The sequence below is a fragment of the Pleurodeles waltl genome, chromosome 3_1 (assembly GCF_031143425.1).
Source record: "Pleurodeles waltl isolate 20211129_DDA chromosome 3_1, aPleWal1.hap1.20221129, whole genome shotgun sequence".
NCBI classification, from domain to species: Eukaryota; Metazoa; Chordata; class Amphibia; order Caudata; family Salamandridae; genus Pleurodeles; species Pleurodeles waltl.
In genome coordinates this window covers 1,272,372,752-1,272,390,815 of record NC_090440.1, presented here as the reverse complement: position 1 = coordinate 1,272,390,815, position 18,064 = coordinate 1,272,372,752, and the positions used below count along the sequence as shown (strand labels likewise).

The window sequence follows — 18,064 nt, the reverse complement described above, 5'->3', positions numbered from 1 at the left end:
GTACTGAGGCAGCGTAATCCTGAAGCCATCTCGGCATCTTTAATCCATATAAACCCACTCCCTGCCCCTTCAGCTCACTCTTGCAGTTTTCTGCTTTCTCCCATTGTGGCGTTTTTTGTTTTTCTCTTCCTCCGTCTTTCCCATAAGTCTCTTTTGCTCGCATTAAAATGTTTGAGGCAGAAGAACACGCACAAACAGGCGGGAACAACAAACACAAGTTAAGCACTGATAATGGCCCTGCACATAAATGGTTGCGTCGCCTTGTCGAATTAAGCCTCAGCAAGGCCTACTAGTGCAAGGGGTTCGCCCTTCTCTGCACAAAGTCCTCAGACCATATAGGAAGAAGTTGCCACAGAAACTGAAATAAAAGACAAAGGGCCTGATTACAACTTTGGAGGAGGTGTCAATCCGTCCCAAATGTGACGGATATACCACCAGCCGTATTACGAGTTCCATAGGATATTATGGACTCGCAATACGGCTGGTGGTATATCCGTCACTTTACCGTCACTTTTGGGACGGATTAACACATCCTCCAAAGTTGTAATCAGGCCCAAAGTTTATTAAACCTCATGAGGTGGTACTACAGTTCAAACAGCACCCTTCGGTAATGATTGAAGTAGCACACTGAACTAAGAGAGCATGGTCCTTTTCAACCCATGCAGGGGCTAAAAGAAGGTGGTACAATTATAGAAGCTAGACTTGTATACATATAAGGTCATATGGAAATGCACAGTCAAGAGGTAGGAGGGGCTAACAGTTTTCAAGGACTAGTTGACACATTACTGTCTGTTACTAATTACTAACAGCTGCAGATCTTACTGGGCATGTGCAAAAGTGGGAGATGCTAAATATAACTTGTCACTAGACAGATTTTAGAGAATAGTTAACAAGAAGGTAGGACAGAGCACATGGCGAGCACATGGCAGAGAAAATGGCTACCATGAATACAAAATGGATTCCGCGAAATGTTTACAATAGTTGCTAAATACAAGATGTCTTCTGCTAATGCTTAATCTAATCGCTACTGACTTACAACAGAAAACCCTTTCAGCATTAGCTGAAGACATTCGTCTTTCTGGGATAATCTAAATATTCATCTTGTATATTTATGCTCATCATTTCAGCTATTTCCTTATCTAACATGTGTAGTGCTTTCACTTCTGTAATATTTCTTTTGGTAGGCATACAAGCAGTAATACACATGGAGCAGAACATTGGACCACACTGAATACAGATACGGCATGTGAAAAATATTGCAATCATTACACACAGGATAGTCAGTAGTTTCCAGCCCCTAGTGGAAACAAGAGCCCAAAACCATCCAGAAAAAGTCCAAGTACCAGTCTCTGTGTGGATTTCTGCAGCAATTTTATGCAATTTAGATATTGCATGATATACTGAAGGTGAGTGATCTGGAATGAAAACGCAGCAACTACTACTGATGATGTGACATGCACCACCTCGATCAGCTAATATCACATCTAGTACCATACAATTTTGGAGCGCTACAATCCTCGCAATTTGGAGCTCCTCTGTAATATTCCCAAGTGCCAGAGCTGCCGGATTGGTAACAGCTTCCACAACCCTAGTCAATCGTCTCACTTTCCTACTGTTTAACGCAGCACCCACAAAGGAGAACAACCCTAAATTAAAATCAACATATTGTTGCAGGCTAGTGTCCGTTTGGTCTACCTCGTTTGTACTTATTGTCCTTTTATATCTATTTTTAATGAGGTCATTGAACAGTTTAAAATCTTGGTGATATGATGCAGGTGCCAAAAACACAGGGGGTAATAGAAAAGATACTTAACACACACCTGACCACCCAACAGGTAGTTGGTAATATCCATAGCTACCACAAACAAAATATGTATCATGTGAAGCTGTAAAACTACTATTATTTACACCCTCAATAGTTAAAATCAAGGTACAATCACTTATCCCCACTGGAATTCACCCAATGCTACGTATACATAAATCTGCTTTAGTTTTTGTAACAGAAATCACAAATTGTTCTTTCTTGTCAGAGTTTCTTATATTTGTAAAGACATATGTATTGAAACATTGTCCGGTTGATACTCTTCCCATTCCCATTTAGTTCCTTTGGCTTGGTGATACCCATCTTTGTCTTGGTCGCATACTTTATTAAGGCGAAAAAGTGGTCCGCCCTCTGCACGTTTTCCAGATGCAAACAAAAGCGTAACAAGCTTGACAAGAACCATTGTGTGAAAAAGGCAGAGGAATGAAAGGTGTTCCTCCTTTCTTTTGATGCGCAGGTATCATTCCACATACCCAACAGTTAGTAGTATTTGTAGCATTATGAGTATGATGCAACATCTGAATGAAAGTATTATTGAAGTACGATTGACGGTGCTTCTGCTCCTGATAGGGAAGCGTAAAGTAATAGTGATCCTCTGGTACTGGAGTAGTGGCAACAAAAAACTCACGAGCAGGAGCCTTCTTTTCAACAAACCAGGTGATTATTGCCATAACAACCAAAACAACACCAAACCCCATATTGCTAATGACCATTTTGTTATTCATTTTAGCAACAGTGATAATCGACCCTTCCAGAAATTAATTAAAAACAATCGCAGGAGCTCTTATCCCTAGGCAGCTGCTGATTTCTTCACCACGGGCCAAGATGAGTGTCACTACTCTAATGCATGGCTAATCCCCCCCCTTACCACATTGGCTCTCCGTTTCACTAACCCAGGGCGGTAGCTCAACCAGTTTTCTCCGGCACCGCAGATTCTTTCCTCGGTCTCCAACTATATCGCAGAAATCGGATGGTACTGTACGGAAAGAACAGATTTGTCAGGTGAAATAGCACGGCCTTTCTCCGTAGTCAAAATCTCTTGATGATCGGTCAGCACAGCAGGTTCCACCAAGGTAGGTACCACTCTCTTGCAGTGAGTACTATGGACCCAATTCTTTCGGTTCGTCACTCGAACTGCTTTCCTTGTCGCAAGGAGCACCTGCTCTTGGCCTCGCCACCTTGTTTCCAAGCTGCTTGATCTTTCAAAGTACTTGATCATCACCTGGTCACCAGGTCGGAGTTCATGGCCTTCACCTGTAGATCTGTCAGGAAGTACTTCTCAAACCTGTTGATGAATAGAAACCAAATTGTCGGTTAACTGTGCCAAATAATCATTCATCAGGACACAAGGTACATCATATACAGAATTTGGCTTAGGAACTCCCCAAATGTTCATTGGCCTTCCAAATACTATTTCATAGGGGGTAAGGCCTATTCGAGACTGTGGCACTGACCTAATAGACAATAATGCCAATGGTAATGCACCCGGCCAAGTTAAGGATGTGGAAGCCTGTATCTTCGCTAATTTCAGCTTCAAAGTAGCATTATACCTTTCCACCAACCCTGCTGATTGTGGGTGGAAAACCACATGGAACTTCTGTTTGATCCCTAATCCTTTTAGGACATACTTAATAACTTCCCCAACAAAATGAGGTCCGTTATCATTCCATAAAAGTCTGCAAACACCAAACCTAGGGAAAAATTATTTCAAAAGCACCTTCGCTGTGGTAATGGCAGTATTATCCTTTGTGGGGTTTGCCTCTATCCATTTACTAAAGGCACATACCACCACCAAGACATACTTTAAATTGTTGCAGCGTTCAAGCTGAATAGAATCAATTTGTAGAACTTCAAATGGTGCAGTTGGTGTAGCAAACCCTCCCGCAGGAGTTTGTTGCCCTTTTCCAGGATTGTATTGTAAACAGATCAAACAAGACTGTACTACTCTCAGCTGTACTGGAAATTTCTGGATGCTCCCAAACTTGCGTAAGCAACTTCGTTATTGTTGAAGCTCCAACATGTGCCAGCCAATGTGCCATCTGAACCATATGTTGTACAAAAGCTGTAGCCAATTTCCATTTATCTATCTGCTTATTCTGCCAACAGCCCTCATCATCCAATTCTCCTTCTTCAGACCATTGGTCACGTTCTTTCACAGAAGCAAATTTCAGTATATCTAATACATCTTGTCTAGCATTATGCCAACGTTCAGCTTGTGACTTCACTACATACATAGAAGTAGTACTTCGCTGCATCGCAGTCTCACGTGCTACGCGGTCCGCAAGGGCATTACCTTGCCCTAAATTATGGGTCACTTTCTTGTGTGCACTACATTTCACAATAGCTAGTTTCTTTGGATATGTCAATGCAGTCAAGAGGTTATGCACTAATTCTCTGTGCATTATCTTCATCCCGTGGGATGTGAGAAAGCCTCTCTCCTTCCAAAGCAAACCAAAATCATGAGCCACTCCAAAAGCATAGCGGCTGCCTGTATAAATGTTCACACATAAGTCAGTACTAAGCTCACATGCTCGTGTCAAAGCTATTAGTTCAGCTGCTTGAGCTGACTTCTGTGGTATACTAACTGTCTCCACTACTGTGTATATTGTGGTGATTGCATATGCAGCTGAGGTCGTACCATCTGGCAACTTCAAACAAGACCCATCAACCCACAATTCCCCGTCTACATCTGGAAGGGGCGTATCTTGTAAATCAATACGACCCTTGTCTGTTCTTCGGTAAGGAATATACAATCATGTGTTTCTTGTGACTGAGGCTGAGTCACCGGATATGGCAACAAAGTGGCTGGATTTAGTGTTGCACATCTCTTCAGTGTAATGTGAGGAGCCAGCAATGTCAATTCATATCCTGTCAGGCGAGAGATAGTGAAATGTTGCGTCTTTGTTTGATTTAAAAGAGCATCAACCGCACGTGGGACTAACACCAACAGCTTATGTGACAAAACTATCCCTTCACTCTGACGTATTGACACAGCTGTTGAGCAACTGAACGAAAACACCCAGGCAACGCTCGAGCGACAGGATCAAGTACTGCTGAAAAATATGCACAGGGACGCTGCTTATCACCATGTGTCTGTACTAAAACTGACAATGCACTTCCATCTTTCTCATGTACGTAAAGTGCAAAAGGCTTTGTGTAATCTGGAGTACCTAACACTGGTGCTGAACAAAGGGCTTGTCGTAGCTGCCGGAAAGCAGTCTCACATTCATCTGTCCATGGGAGGGGCATTGGAGTATCTTTAGTCAAAAGTGCTAGCAAAGGTTTGACAATGTGTGAAAACCCTAATATCCATTGCCTACAAAAAGAAGTAAGACCAAGGAATGCATGAACATCTTTCTGAGTAGAGGGTAGACGTGTGTTTTTTAAAATTGCTTGAATATGATCTGATGTAAGTGCACAGCCCTCCTTAGACAAAAGGTGACTTAAATAGGTTACCTTTGGTCTACAATACTGCAATTTCTTTCGTGACACTTTATGATGGTGTGAAGCAAGAAAAGAAAGTAAGGACAATGTGCACTTTTCACATTGCTCAGGGGTATCAGCTGCCAACAAAATATCATCGACATATTGTGTGAGAGCCACACCTTCAGGCAAAACAAAAGAATCAAGTTGTCCTTTTAACGCTTGACTATAAATACTAGGACTCTCAGTATAGCCTTGAGGAACTCTGCAAAATCTATAAGATCGTTAATTCAAAGTAAAACCAAACAAATATCGGCTGTCAGTACGAATAGGGATCGAAAAGAAAGCATTCTTCAAGTCTATCACAGAGAACGTAGTTGCTGTTGGGGGAACCAAAGTAAGAAGTGTTGTGATGTCAGATACTACAGGATATTGTGGTACCCCAATCTTATGCACTTCTCGTAAATCAATAATGAATCAGTAAATCCTAGTATCAGTATCCTTTTTCAGAATAGGAAGAATCGGACTGTTACAAACATTATACGGAACTTCCTCAACAACTCCAACTGCAATAAGATCATGCACAATTTGTGTGAGTGCTTCTTCGCCCTCCTGTGAAATTTTGTATTGAGGCAAACGTGGCAATACAGCTCCATCCTTGACACGAATATGTACCGGTGGAATAATCATTTGTCCCACATCAGTAACTGAAGTAGCCCGCAAAGTACTAGGGAGTGAAGCTAGTGCAATATCCTCTTTAACAAGACAAACTCTTTCCATCACAGGATGATTATCATTCAAAATAACACGCACCCCTTCAGGAGAGCATCGTATTGTAGCTCTGAAATACTTGAGAATATCAAGACCCACAATATTGTCTGGTGTTTTTGGAGAAAGCAAAAACGGACAGGGAGCAGTAAATTTATCAACATGGAATGCAAGGGGTTGTGACAATGGGCTAGCGGAAGGTGTTCCATCGAAAACCTATCGATGTAATGGTTAAGCCAGACGGGGAGCCCTTGGAATCAATTGTTTAGACAAGGCACTACGAGTAGCTCCTGTATCAACCAGAAACTGATCAGTAGAACCCAAAACATGTGCTGTAACATAGGGACCCCTCTGATCTACTGGAACTGCAACTGATTCCTTACCCCATCCTAGGCAATCCGATGCATAAGCAGAATCTTGGAAATCAGGCTGCACATAGTTAGACATCTGGTATTCGTTCCATCTATCAAAAGTGTTAAGCCCATCCTGCCTTCGTACATTAGCATCAAGTCTAGCATGATCATTTGTGCTTCTTCTAGGCCCTGAATATCCTGAGCGATTTCTCATTTGTCCCCGACCACGTGAACACTGCTGAACACGTAGTGCTGGAGAATCGGCAGCCCAATGCCCAAATTTCTTACAATACGCACAGTGATCAACAGACAAATTCGAACGAGTGTAAGAAGAATCATAAGATCCACGTCCACCTCTAAAACTACCTCTAAAAGGCGGACCATAAGCTTGAGCCAACATAACCTTCATCTTTGATTCTTTAATCTTTTTATCCTCGCTACCTTTTGCTTCTAATTCCTGACATTCATAATACTGAGCCATAGTCAAAAGAGAAACCGGAGTAGAGGTAGTCCATTAACTTTTACTAGCTTTTAGACAACTAGCTATTCCTGGTAACAGATTTGCGACACATTTATCGACAAACAAATGTCTGCCCGTATCATCTGACAATAACTGGCCGCTAAAATCATGAAATGCTTCTTCAAAGCGTGTAAAGAAATCAGAGACCGATTCATCTGCCTTTTGTTTACAAGATGCTAAAGCAGTCCAATCTATCTTTTTAGGGGAAATAATCGTTTTTAACTTAACTAATATGGCTGCGGGACGATCTAGAATCAACTGATATGGCTTTTTCGCAGGATTCCTATCCCCGTCCATCTGTTCTAATTCTTTCCATGACGCCCCAAAAACGACACGATCATCAACTTTACGAACAGTTCTCCACATATCTGGCGGTAATATAAATCTGAAAAATAAATCAATGTCAGCCAAAGTCATAGTACAAGAACTAATTGCTCCCTCAACTTCCTCATAAAAGGCGGCTGGATTTTTGCGCGGGTCAGGTAATGCTATTTTAAGTGCCATTACATCTGCCCTATTCTAAGGAGTGTACACCCAATTATAAATAAAATAACCCTTAGCATCAACAGAAGTTTTATCATCACTTGTACCCAATCCTTTAGGAGGAACATACAAAGGCGAGGCCTCCCGCATTGGTTTCGCGTGAACTATTATAGTCTTATCTGTTCTGAAGATGGAAGCTTGCACCCTGCCGGTCTGAGATGTCCGTGCAACTACGTACACGGCCCTTTTCTCCTCTTGCAAATGGACTGCTGCAACACATAATTTCACCAAACGCCTGATTGCATCAGCCACCTGGGAAAAAACAAAAAGACCATCACGCATTTGCTTATGATCAGCTGCTACATCATCGGGCTCTAACTCATCAGAATATTTCTGAAATAGTTCAATAACTTCTGAGCCAAATGCATCAGTAAAATATAGCTGCTCCTTTTCCGTCCATCCTTTCATGTTGTCTAAAAGTTCAGAAGCAGAGAAAACGCTACGAATTCCTTTACAAGCAATAGATCTAAGCTCAGACGCACAGTCAGCAGGCAACATAGAGCGACTGTCTCATATCTTCTGGTGCTCTGAACCGGAGACCTCAGCTAACTTATGAGGGGCAGAAGGAACGACATACGGAGGTGGAGGGCGATCTAGTAACAAAAAATCATCGTGCTGGTTATTAAGGATAGGATAGAGAGGTTGCCGAACAGTGTATTGGCCAGTTACCTGTAATTTACGTTCTTTCTCTTCAATCTCCTTAAGTCATTTATTTCTTTCTTTCTCATTTCCAATGCTTTCACATATACATTTTTCCGCTGCTCTTTCTCAAGCAAAGCTTGCTCACACTTCACTCGTCCACGCACTTCTTTCTCCCACATTCGTACACAGTCAAACATATCTTGCCTAGACCTTCGCTTACACATACATTGTTCCACATACTCAATCTTTCGCAAATCAAATGACCCATGCATAGGCCAACGTAACTCAGGATCTGCACAAGTGTATTTATTCCATAATGTGCTGTACATTATAGAAGAAAGACCATGTTTAACATACATATCTCTATTGGGCGTCCCCTCTGGGGGTGCCGGTTGCGATTCTTCCAGTCTCAAATTGGTACCATTACAAAAGCAACACATCCTACGAAGTGCGCTAAAAACAGGCATGCCAAAAATAGTGCAGAATATGCAGTATTATAATCAAAGTAGCACTTAAGGTGCCGTGCAAATCAAAATTAAATTGGAGAAAATTCTCCTCATTACCTGCCTATATAAATTGCAATTTATATATCAATTCAAAGGACACAAATTGACTACTCACCCAAAACACCAGAGCCACAGTAAGTGGTGAAACTAAGGTATCAAAACCCACAGCAAGTGCCGTAAAATGGCTCTTACCAATCACAGGGCGTCTAGGTTTTAACTGCCAAGTTCTAAAATCGTCCAAATGGTCACTGCATGACGAATAAACAAAAAGGATCTCAGTTGTGGACTGGCGCCACCTGGATGGTCAAATCAGAAAGATGGGAAAAACGCTGTGGTTGACAAGACTCGGGTCTCCTCAGGCATTGCTCGTCCGCAGCGAGATCCCAATCCTTTGTCGCGACCAATCTGTTGGGCGTCAGAGTCGCCAATGAGTCCCTGTTCGGGTGCCAATTTGTCGAAGTAAGCCTCAGCAAGGCCTACTAGTGCAAGGGGTTCGCCCTTCTCTGCACAAAGTCCTCAGACCATATAGGAAGAAGTTGCCACAGAAACTGAAATAAAAGACAAAGTTTATTAAACCTCATGAGGTGGTACTACAGTTCAAACAGCACCCTTCGTTAATGTTTGAAGTAGCACACTGAACTAAGAGAGCATGGTCCTTTTATACCCAAGCAGGGGCTAAAAGAAGGTGGTACAATTATAGAAGCAAGACTTGTGTACATATAAGGTCATATGGAAATGCACAGTCAACAGGTAGGAGGGGCTAACAGTTTTCAAGGACTAGTTGACACATTACTGTCTGTTACTAATTACTAACAGCTGCAGATCTTACTGGGCATGTGCAAAAGTGGGAGATGCTAAATATAACTTGTCACTAGACAGATTTTCAAGAGTAGTTAACAAGAAGGTAGGACAGAGCACATGGCGAGCACATGGCAGAGAAAATGGCTGCCATGAATACAAAATGGATTACACGAAATGTTCACAATAGTTGCTAAATACAAGATGTCTTCTGCTAATGCTTAATCTAATCGCTACTGACTTACAACAGCCTCATGGTGCATCATCTTCACTGGGGATCTTAGAGGACACTGGGTCCTGCTAATGTCTTGAGGTGCGACTGTGGCCCTATTGCTTCCCCTCCTTGTGTGAGGATCTGGGTCCTACTGTGTGGATTGAGGTGAGCCACCGGCAGCTTTGGGACCATCGGGGCTTGGGAGTGTGAACGTGGGATGCTGTAGGGAAGGGATCCTCGCCCCTTTTTTGTACCCTGCCTGCATGACAAGTCATCCAAATAGCCATCTTGAATGAAGACTCAGTAAGTGGCATAACCTGGGAGAAGCGAACTACCCCGAGCAATTGGCTTGCACAAATAGAATGATGGGGAAAACTAAAGTCGCCAAATCAGTGTTGCAGTGCGAAACAACGGATCCTTCTGAAACGTCGCTAGGACCTTTCAATCTGCAAACCTTGGAGTCTACCCTTCAAGCCCATTCGGATCAATTTGAGATGGTATTGCAGCCCATCATGGACACTAAGCAATCACTTGACACCAGAATTGACACTGTCTCTCAGGATCTTAATTTGCTCAGGGCCAATCACCACAGGCTGGCAGACAGGGTGACGGAGATGGAGACCGGCTTGCGAGCCATGGACCCTGCTGTACTGGATCTGCAAAAACACGTGCATAAACTGGATCTAGAAAGTGAAAGTGCTCCAGCAGCGCGCAGAGGATGCAGAGGGTAGATCCCGCCGCAATAATGTAAGGTTCATAGGATTCCCGGAAAACGTGGAGGGCCATAGCGCAGAATTGTTTTTGGAGCATTGGCTAATAAGAGAGGTGCTGAAAGGGGCAGTTCCGAAGTTTTTCTCTGTGGAGCAGGCTCCCTGGATAGCAGGCAAGTTGCCAGCTCCTAGAGTGTCACCTTGCCTCCTCATAGCACGCTTTCTTAATTACAGGGACCGAGACATGATCCTTCAATACTTCCAGAAAAATGGCCCAGAACGCTGTGAAGGTGCCTCAATAACCACCTACCCAGACTTTACGGCGGAGGTCCAGCGCCAACGATACTCCTGTGTGAAGATCAAGCAACGCCTCAGAGAGCACAACATTAAATATGCCTTGATGTTTCCGGCTAAACTTCTGGTGATTATGGACGACCGCACTCCTATCTTCTCTACACCTGCTGATGCCTGGACATGGATGCATGCAAAGGGAATCGCCCGTATGGCGGAGAAGGACGGTGAGGCTGTGGAGTGGCTCACATCGACTGCTCATCAGAAGCCTCGGAGGAAGTTGAAGGCACAACCCACGAGAACGCAGGTGGCTGCAGAATGAGCAAAAGTGTTGAAAGACACGTCAATTCACACACAGAACTCCTCCACGCTGCTCCAAAGTAACACGATGATGCACATGGACTCGGATTCGGGCAGTACTGAATCGACAGTCAAAGACGTGCTTAGGCGCCCGTATGTCACTCCCCAGACAGTAAATGATCTCTAGCAAACAGGCGTATACCTCCCAGGTGCATGGGAATCTGGGATATCGCATCTACTACTTCTATTGTCGTCAGGAGTATACCGTGGACAACGTGGGACTAGTGAGCTGCCTGGCACCGGTAAACAATGGGTCCCTTTGGTCGAGACCTGCAAGAAATGACTTAGGGGGTCATTCTGACCTCGGCGGTAAAAGGCGCTTACCGCCGGTCAGAAGACCGCCATAACACCGCTGCGGCCGCAGTAAACCGCCACGGTCATTATGACCCGCAACTTGCAAACCGCCAAAAACCCGACATCCACAAAAGTCCGCCACACCAAAGGTCAGCCAAAAAATGACGATGACCAAACCTCCACCGTCACGCCAACAGAAATACGCCCACACTATCACGACACACGAATCCACGCGGCGGTCTTTCAAACGCGGTATTCCATTGGCGGTACACACCGCCGCGGTCAAAATACACACACACATAGAAAACTCAGCCACATTGGTCATTTTGAAACACACACACCTGATACACATACTAACACCACTCCCACACACCCAACACAATATAAAACACACACCCACATCACCCACAAACCCCTACGACCCGAAATTATTGACGAAGGCTAGAGAGAGAGCACAGAATAGACAATCCCACAACACAGAGGCACACAACACCATCACCCACACAGAATCCACGCACCAAACACCACACACCACCACACGCACCACACTCATCACCACAAACGCCACCCCACACCTCATCCACACCACCCCATGGCACCCCAAAGACACCCCAGGTTCACTGACGCAGAACTCAGGGTCATGGTGGAGGAAATAGTCCGTGTAGAGCTCCAGCTCTTCGGGGCACAGGTGCAGCACACCACAATTGCCAGGAAGATGGAGCTATGGCAAAGGATAGTGGACAGGGTCAACGCGGTGGGACAGCATCCACGCAATCGGGATGACATATGGAAGCGCTGGAACGACCTACAGGGGAAGGTGCGTTCCATGGTATCAAGGCACAACATTGCAGTGCAGAAGACTGGCGGCGGACCCCCACCTACTCCCCTAGAATTTACAGCATGGGAGGAGGAAGTCTTGCACATCCTGCATCCTGAGGGCCTCGCAGGAGTAGGCGGAGGAATGGACTCTGGTAAGTCAAATCTTCACTACTGCTTCCCACCCCCACCCCACCTGCATGCCAGCACATACCCCCACCCTCACCCCCACCCCATCACACCAACTCCTTGCAAATGGCTCACCATCACAACCCACCCATCCCAACACCAAGCCCTGCATGCGACCCCAAAGCATGGACACCCATCACCAAAGCATGCCCACTGCACACACACATCACCCCCACAAGCCACCCTCACAAAAGCCCCCACAAGGAATGCCTGCACTTGGGTACACGGACACCCACCCATCACACGAAATGCCACACACAGAAGCAATAACCATACCTTTATACCCCTGCAGGACCTGAACGCCACCACACCGCCACAGAGGGTACAGAGATGTCCATTTTACCCCCAGAAGAGGCCCCCAGCGATGACAGCAGCTCTGTCTCCCTGGACGCAGATGACCAGCCCGGCCCATCGGGGACCTCTGGACAGTCGGTTCCCCACAGACAGCCACAGGCTACACCAGACCAACCCCCTCTGGGAACACCAGCACAGCTCCCACCCAGTGGGCCCATGCCTCTGTCTCCAGGACACGTCAATCAGCGGTGTGTCCACCACTACAGGGCACCCAGGTTGACCCACCACCCAAACAACAACAGGGACCTGGGGGCAGTGGTAGTGGACACACCATTCAGGGGACAGAGGCCCAGGAACACAGGGGAACTGGGAGGGCTGCTGTGCGACAGTGGGGGGACAGGCCCAGGGAACCCACTCTCCAAGAGGCCCTCTCCTCCATCATGGGAGCTTACCACCACTCCCAGGAGACGATGGCGACGGTACTGGCCAGGTTCCAGGAGATCCAGGCACTGCAGGAGGAACGGTACATGGGGTTCAGAGAGGAACTGAGGAACATCGGTTCCGCAATGGGGACCATCGTCGTGGCCCTTAACCAGATAGTGACCACATTGCGGGACCATGTGGCACCCCAAAGGGCCCCTGTCACTAGCCCAGGCCAGGAACAGCCTACCACCTCCGCCGGCACTAGTGGACAGGAGGCCCCCACACAACGACAGGCCACCAGAACCCCACCTCCGGCAGAAGAAGAACCACCCCGCAAGCGGAACCTGAGATCTCACAAGAAGACAGAGTAGGATTGCAAGACCCCCGCCAGCATAAGATACCCCCTGATGTCATCCCACTGCCCCACATTGTCACCCTGTCCAACCTTTAACTGCCCCTGCTCCATCCTTCCCCAGGCATATGGACAATGCACCAGTGAGACTGAGAACTGGACTCTGCCATGGACATTACTCCACCCCCACCCATCACTGTTTTACAATCATGTACCTATATGTAGCACTTAAAATAAATCACTTATTGCACTTAAAATAACAGGAGTCTGCTTGTATTCTTAACAAATGTATTACACATAACGGTGCAATAATGTCCAGTTACTATGTGATGACAACATACCAATTTCAATAAGCTTTAGTCCATGGGCAAACAAAGCAGAAGTCACGCAGTGGGTCATACAGCTCTGAAAAGGGAAGGGAAAGTCACAAATCAGTTAACAGGAACTGGGGGGAAACACAGACAGTAGAGACGCATGAGGCCTTAAGTAAATGTAAAATGGCGTGGGTGATTCTTACCTGTGTGCTACTGAAAATATTGTTGTATGACTGTATCCCTGTTGTCCGTGTCATCCCGGTCGTCCTCCTCCTCTTCACTCTCCACAGGCTCCACAGCTGCTACAACACCACCATCTGGACCATCCTCCTGCAGAAAAGGCACCTGGCGTCGCAAAGCAAGATTGTGAAGCATACAGCAGGCCACGATGATATGGCACACCTTCTTTGGTGAGTACATTAGGGATCCCCCTGTCATATGCAGGCACCTAAACCTGGCCTTCAGGACCCCAAAGGTCCTTTCTATGATCCTCCTAGTTCGCCCTGCCTCATTGTACCGTTCCTTTGCCCTGGTCCAGGGATTCCTCACTGGGGTCAGTAGCCACGACAGGTTGGGGTAACCAGAGTCATCAATTAGCCACACACGGTGTCTCTGTAGCTGTTCCATCACATAAGGGATGCTGCTATTTCGCATGACATACGCGTCATGCACTGACCCATGGAACTTGGCATTTACATGGGAGATGTACTGGTCAGCCAAACAGACCACCTGGACATTCATCGAATGATAACTTTTTCTGTTTCTGTACACCTGCTCACTTTCTTTGGGGGGAACCAAAGCCACATGGGTCCCATCAATGGCACCAATGATGTTGGGAATATGTCCAAGGGCATAGAAACCACCCTTCACTGTAGCCAAATCGCCCACCTCAGGGAAAATAATGTAGCTCCGCATGTATTTCATCAGGGCATACAACACTCTGGACAAAACCTTAGAAAACATAGGCTGAGACATCCCAGATGATATGGCCACTGTTGTCTGAAAAGACCCACTTGCCAAAAAATGGAGTACTGACAGAACCTGCACCAGAGGGGGAATCCCAAAGGGTTGGCGAATGGGGGACATCAGGTCTGGCTCCAGCTGGGCACATAGTTCATGTATAGTTGCTCTGTCAAGCCTGTATGTAAGTATGATATGTCATTCTTCCATTGTCGACAGGTCCACCAGCGGTCAGTACACGGGAGGATTCATCCTTCTCCTCGCAAGTCCCAGCGGACGGTGCCTAGGAAGGACAACATGGAGCACAGAGTCAAGCAACCCACAGATTCGTTCACACAGCTTGCACAGTACACGAATCGCTATGCATTGAAAGGCTTGTATGAGTGGCAATGCAAGGCCTAGGCCTGTGTGACGCAGTAGAAATTATGCCATTTGGGCCCTTGAAATGGCGGCTGCCTGACCTGTGAAGTGTGACAGTGGGATGTGAGGTCAATGCGCTGGCGTGGCACACCGTGGCGGTAGGCGGTCGAAGACCGCGGTGCTAAGCCGCATTGGTTAACATTGCACCCTATGGGTTTCAGTAGCCATGAGGATGGGCGCCTGCGGTCGCGGTACGCACCGTGGCTGTACGCACCGCCGCGGGCGTGACCGCCATTTTCTATCTGATTAATCACTCGAGACCTGATCATCTACAGGAGAGGACCGATACTGCAAGTGCTGCTGTGACCTCGGTCTGGGAGATACAATGGCTGCTGCGACTGGGGAAAGGGCCCCTGCCTTCACCTCTGAAGAATTGGAGAAACTTGTTGATGGGGTCCTTCCCCAGAATGCGCTACTCTACGGTCCTCCAGACCAACAGGTTAGTACACAGGGTGCACGTTGAATGGGCTATGCCTGTGTTGAGTGGGGTGTATGTAAGATGGTGGGGAGGGGAGCGAATGAGGAGTGCAACGCACGAAAGATGAGAGCATGTGCCACATGGCAAGGTTGGGGGGGGGGGGGGGCAACTCACATTGACCAGGCAGAAAAGTGATGAGATTTCCTTTACCACCCTGTACATGTCACATAGGTCAGCGCCCATCAGAAGATCGACATTTGGCGTGCCATCGCCAAGGACGTCCGGGCCCTGGGGGTCCACAACAGATGGGGCATCCACTGCCGAAAGAGGTGGGAGGACATCCGCCGCGGGACCAGAAAGACCGCTGAGTCTCTGCTGGGGATGGCCTCCCAACGTAGGAGGGGTGCCAGCCGCCAATTGACCCCCCTGATGTCCCGGATCCTGGCGGTGGCCTACCCCGATTTAGATGGGCGCGTGAGGACATCACAGCAGACACAAGGGGGGGAGTATCAGCACATTCTGCTATCTTTGCGCGCAGTGAAGGTGTCTGGGTGGGGGAGGAGGGCTGTGGCTATGTCTAGGCCAGGGCGCATTCTGTAGGCTAGGCCCCTCCGTTAGGCATGGCCCTGTGCCCCCGCCCCCCACCTCTGTAGGGTGCCAAGTACAGCTATCCATGGTCCGGCCTCACCCATGTGTGCATTTGTCGTCCATAGACCTGTAGGCCTAGTCACAATAACTGAGTAGTGTACCCCGATTGCGCGGCCTAGTGCAGGGGGCTTCTGTGTCTGTCCTCTCCGACAACGGTGTTGCCAATGCATGCACTCAACCCGTCTTCATTTCTCCTCCCCCCCCCCCCCCATTTTCTTTGTCTTCCTGTTCATGTGTGCATTAGCATCATCAGGCGGAGGAGAAGTGGCATCGTCGCACGAGGGAGCTGCATCTCACATGGCCCCGAAGGGCCATGCAACAGACTCCGAGTACACCAGTGAGACGGAGGGCGAGTGGAGCTCCACAACGGGGACCCGTGGAGACGTCAGCGACACCGACACGTCCTCGGAAGGGAGCTCCCTTGCGGTGGCGGCAACATCCGCCCCCACCGCCACAACAGGTACAGCCGCCACCCAGCGCACCAGCCCCGCCCTCCCAGCAGCCCCTCAGCCTTCGCTCTGTGCCCGCTCGCCCAGGAAGGCGGGCATCTCCTTCGCCCCAGGCACCTCAGGCCCTGCCCCAGTTACCCCTGCTGCCCTCAGTGAGGAGGTCATTGACCTCCTCAGAATGCTCATTGTTGGGCAGTCTACCCTTTTGAATGCCATCCAGGGTGTAGAAAGGGAGGTGCATCGGAGCAATGCATATCTGGAGGGCATTCATTCGGGTCAGGCTGCCCATCACCGATCGTTCAACGCTCTGGCCTCAGCACTGACGGCAGCCATTGTCCCTGTCTCCAGCCTCCCTCTTCTGACTCCCTCCACCCAGTCCCAGTCTCCTGTTCCTCTGCCTATCCCATCCACACCATCAGACCAGCCTGCACACATCTCTACACCCAAGGGCACCTCATCCAGACATAAGCACCACAGATCCCACAAGCATTCACCCAAGCAACATCCAGATGCAGACATGCCAACAGTCACTACCACCTCTGTGTCCCCCACCTCCTCATCTCCCTCCTCCCTCCCTGTGACGTCTCCACTCACACCTGCATGCACACCACCATCAGCCAGTACTTCCATCACCAGCACACCCCCCATTACAGTCCGCACACGTGCAGTCACCACCCCCACTGCCATTTACACGTCCCGTGTCCTCTCCCACTGTGTCTGTCACCCCCTCTTCCAAACCACACAAACGCAGGCAGCCACCCACCCAACAGCCATCCACCTCACGACAGCCTCCGTCACAAGCACCTGCACACAAAGACAGCACACTTGACTCTCCTACAACCACATCCTCTTCCTCCACTCCCATACCCACTACACCTAACCGTCCCTGTCCTTCCAAAGTGCTTTTCCTTTCCAACCTTGACCTCGTTCCAACCACTGACCTACCCCCTCCATCTGGTAAGAGTCAAAAAAGCACCTCAGCCACCACCAGCCCTGCATCTACTGTGACCATAGTGCAGGGCTATTGGAGTCCACCAGCTCCTAGGGCAGGAACATCGGCCAGCAGCAAGGGGACAGCCAGCCCACCCCCTGGGAAGAGGACAAAAAAACTAAGGGGGTTATTCTAACTTTGGAGGAGTGTTAATCCGTCCCAAAAGTGACGGTAAAGTGACGGATATACCACCAGCCGTATTACGAGTTCCATAGGATATAATGGACTCGTAATACGACTGGTGGTAAATCCGTCACTTTTCCGTCACTTTTGGGACGGATTAACACCTCCTCCAAAGTTAGAATAACCCCCTAAAGGCCGGCGCGACAAGCCTGAGACGGCTGCCACCAAGGACAGTAGCCTTGCCCCGTCACCTGCCACATCATCAAAGGGAGGCAAGGGCCACAGAGCTTCAGCGAAGGAGGGCAAGGGCAGCAGGGCGAAGAAGTCAGGCAGCAGGTGAGCTGCCCAGGAGGGCCCCACCAGCCCCATTCCGGTTGTGACTGACGACACCCACGGCCCAGGACTCCATCACAGGAGGGCCCC

The 18,064-nt window shown here is 48.0% G+C and overlaps 1 long non-coding RNA gene across 1 annotated transcript in view; it reads right to left on the bottom strand.

The window, feature by feature from the left end:
- Positions 1–14: 14 nt before the first annotated feature.
- LOC138285084 (uncharacterized) overlaps positions 15–18,064 on the bottom strand; it is a 97,650-nt gene continuing 79,600 nt past the window's right edge. Inside the window, exon 2 of the long non-coding RNA XR_011201516.1 lies at positions 15–3,107. This is a non-coding gene — a long non-coding RNA (uncharacterized lncRNA). The remainder of the gene's footprint in view (positions 3,108–18,064) is intronic.